Source organism: Myotis davidii, unplaced genomic scaffold (genome assembly GCF_000327345.1).
Source record: "Myotis davidii unplaced genomic scaffold, ASM32734v1 scaffold2092, whole genome shotgun sequence".
Taxonomy (NCBI): Eukaryota; Metazoa; Chordata; class Mammalia; order Chiroptera; family Vespertilionidae; genus Myotis; species Myotis davidii.
In genome coordinates, this window is record NW_006283292.1 from 32,370 (window position 1) to 36,284 (window position 3,915).

The 3,915-nt window shown below is 50.5% G+C and overlaps 1 pseudogene; it reads left to right on the forward strand.

Moving 5' to 3' along the window:
• The window catches only part of LOC102773000, a 23,260-nt pseudogene that overhangs the window by 6,569 nt on the left and 12,776 nt on the right, over window positions 1-3,915 (forward strand).

The window sequence follows — 3,915 nt, forward strand, 5'->3', positions numbered from 1 at the left end:
TATAAATTCAAAGTAAACATCATTACATAAAAGGGGGTGTTTTTTTTTAGTTTTATTCATTTCAAATGGGCCGGATCCGGCCCGCGGCTGTTCTAGCCTTAAGGTTTTAAGAAAATTACATTATCACTTAGCCATCATGAGTCAAACATGGCTCCAAAATATGCAGTGGAACCCAAACAGTTGGCACGGCTTTCTGAGCACTCTCCAAATTATAGTCTTTCATATCATGAAAAGAATGTAAACACTTAGAAATTCTGGCCTTTTCATTGACCCAGTTCACTAAGACTTTACTGACAGTTGACTGAGTTCCTTTTATTTCATTGTCTAATTATGAGGGACTTACTTTAGTCAGTAACATTCCCTGCTTTTAATAGACCATCCAACTTCCCTTCATGCAAGATGCATGTTCTACTCAATTACGTTCATAACCAGCTATCGGGGTGGGACTAACCCAAGATAAAGCAGCACAAAACTTACTGCCTGACTGTCTGGGAACCTGAGAACTTATCAGTAAAGGCCATTCTAGCTCCAATGTGTTTTTAACCACCTAGATTCTAGGTCCTAGAAGAATATTATTAATATTTCACAAAATTCAAAAGGACATTATTTTTCTGTTGCTTGGCAGAGGTAATGTTGCTAGGTTTTTCTTAAGAAAATACAGTAACTCCACATATATATTGCTTTTTACTATACATTGCTTTTTATTTTCAAATAGATGCCAGGTGCATGAAAATTCATGCACTGGATGGGGGGGTCCCTCAGCCTGGCCTGCCCCCTGTCACAGTCTGGGAGCCCTTAGGGGCAGGAGGTGGCAAGGTGAACAGGGGAAGGTGACACCCATATCAGGGTTACCCCCATCAGCCAGCCCTGGTTACCTGAATCTCGAGTGGCCCTGGGCAGCTGGATGGCTTGGCAGCCACCATTCGAGGCTTGCCTGCCCCTCAGGCCTGCTCTGGGTAGCTGGGCAAGCTTGCCTGCACCTCAGGCCGGCCCTGGGTGGCTGGGGGCCTTAGTGCAAGTCTGGCCACACCGTGCACCTGCCACACCCCTCCCCACCTCAACCCCACCCCCTGCCAGCTGGGCTGAAAGGACTGTGAGACTCCGAGAGGCCAGCGCAAGGAGTGGCTGACCCACTGAGGACTGGTCTGGTGTACCACATGCCTGCCACCCACCTCGGTGGGCTGAAAGGACTGGGGGACTTTGATGGGACTACGGGACTCGGCGTCACCATCTTGTGGCTATGGCTGCCTCCATCTTTGTGACAGCGTGACGGTCAATTTGCGTATTCCCTCTTTATTAGATAAGATGTGTGGGAGTGTGTGTGTGTGTGTGTGTGTGTTGAGCAGTGTGAGTCATAAAGTGCTCAATATTTATTCAGTCATGACCTTTGCCTAATACTAAGAGTTTATATTTTTGAGTACTTGCAATATGCCAGGCAGTATTCTAAGTTCTTCATAACACAGTGAATAATGTTTAAACTGCCCTTTAACTATTCAATTCAACATTGTTTCAGGTGGTGTCTGGATGGAACTATGAAGTTACTTACTTAATTCAGCAAACTAATTGTTCCAAGGAGAATTTTAAATTCTTAACCCAAGACTGCAAGGCCCTTTTCAATGGTGTAAGTAGGCAAAAATTGAATTATAAAGTTATTAGCATTTGGTGTCCAGTATTTACAGGTGTGGGAATACTCAGCTACATAGGAAGACTTGGCCAGTAAGATTTTAGATGGCATGCATGAATTCGCAGCCACATTCTCCAAGTCACTAGTTAAGCTGCCTTACCTACCTGGTCACAAGATCTGTACATCTGGCAATAAGCATTTACAGGTATAACCAGGGCTTGAGATAAAATGATGCCATGTCAAGTTTGTCTGTTCATGTCTTCACACTTTCCTGTCTCCCTTTCTTCCCACCTGCTTAAGGTCCTTCCCGGTGCTCCTGAGCTCTGCACAGGACACTCCTAAACTTCCAACTCTCTTTTGCTTATTTTCTCCCCTTCCCTCCCCACCCCTTTCTTTATTTTTAACTAGAGGCCCAGTGCATGAAATTTGTGTACTTGGGGGGGGGGGTGGTCCCTCAGCCTGGCCTGTGCCCTCTTGCAGTCCAGGAGCCCTAGAGAGTTGTCTGACTGATGGCTTAGTGGGCCTTAGCTGTCAGTCGGACATCCTTAGCATTGCCACGGAGGTGGGAGAGCCTTCCACCAATGCCACTGTGCTTGCCAGCCATGAGCCTGGCTTCTGGCTGAGCGGCGCTCCCCCTGTGGGAATGCTCTCACCACCAGGGGGAAGCTCCTGCAATGGATGTCTGCCCTCTGGTGGTAAGCACACATCATAGTGACCGGTCATTCTAGCATTCAGTCAATTACATATTAGCTTTTTATTATGTAGAATGCACTGTAGATGAGGCCCCCTAGAACCATAGAAATGCAAAAAATTCACTGTTAACTCATTCTCAAATTGCCCCCACCTAAAATCAGATTGCCTCCCCCAACCCCTCACCCCATGGGAAGTGTGGTGCACCTTGGGAACCACTGGGCTTGACACTTTTCCTCTCTGAGGTTCATTTCTCAATACTTATGCTTATACCATGGGAATTATAATCTCTTCTCCACCTACCTCACTGGGTTGTAATGAGGAGGTTCTTAGCTAATAAACCTAGAAATGTTTCATCAAGTAAGGGATGTCTAAACGGGAAGAGATTGTTATTTTTAAGCCCACAGGTACCCTTGAAGGTAGCAGGTGCTGATTAGGGGAGGAGGGCATGATTGTTTCCTGGGACTGTAGCTATGGAAGCTTTGCAGATGATTCTACAGGCCTTGGAGGGGCAGGCTCTGGCCAGCAGTCCTGTAATGATGGTTGTCCCTGGAGGCACTGGTGGGGGGCGGGGAGCAGAGCATTAGGCGGGCACTAGGGGGGCAGTGAGGCTGAACAGGGAGTAACTCAAACCTTCCCGCTTGGCGCCATTCTTTAAATTGTACATGGCTGTTTCGCAGCTGTACCTGCTCAGGGCGGGGCTTCAATCTCCTGGAGCAGTGTGGGGGCTGGGCTAGGGCGGAGCCAGGTGGGCTAGGAGGGTGGTTCAGGGTACTTCCTCTGCAAAGAAGGCGCTGCTGTTGTGGAGTGGGGGGGAAGGGTCGGACTCTGGGGGGCTGCTCAGGCCTGCCTCCACCTCGGTCTGGAGTTGTAGGGAAGAGAAGCATACCCGGCCCCAGTGGAGGGGGCCCAGCAGTGACTGGCCACGGATGGGTGGTCGCCATCATGCTATTGTGGGCGTCCCTGGCGGGGGTGACAGGGGAAGAGATCAGGAGTTGGAGGTGGGAGCTGCAACTATCCCTGAGGCTGGGTCTTCTCCTGTCTGGTCAGCCTCCCCGTCCCCGTCAGGGTGTGGGGGCTGGGGTAGGGTGTCCATGCAGGGGGATTGGAAGAACTCCCTACGGCCGCTTCCTCTTCCTTCCTTGCAGTTGGTGCTCCTGTCAGGTACTCTCCTCAGAACCCAGGGAATTTGGCTCCAGCCGCCCACCCCCTGCTGAGCATGCATCAATATGCAAATTGGTCATTATGGGGACACCCTCATGGACAAATTAGCATATTACATCTTTATATGTATAGACTAGAGGCCCAGTGCACAAAAATTTGTGCACTCGGGGTGGGGGAGGGGGGTTCCCTCAGCCCGGCCTGTGCCCTCTCGCAGTCTGGGACCCCTCAGGAGATAATGACCCGCTGGCTTAGGCCTGCTCCCGGGTGGCAGAGGGCAGGCCCAATCCCTAGGTGCAGCCCCTGGTTGGGCTCAGAGCAGGGCCCATCAGGGGGGTTGAGGAGCTCCCCCCTGTCACTCACAGAGTAGGGCTGATAGGGGAGTTGGGGCACCGCCCCCTGTCACCCACAGAGCAGGGCCCATCCGGGGGGGTGTGGGT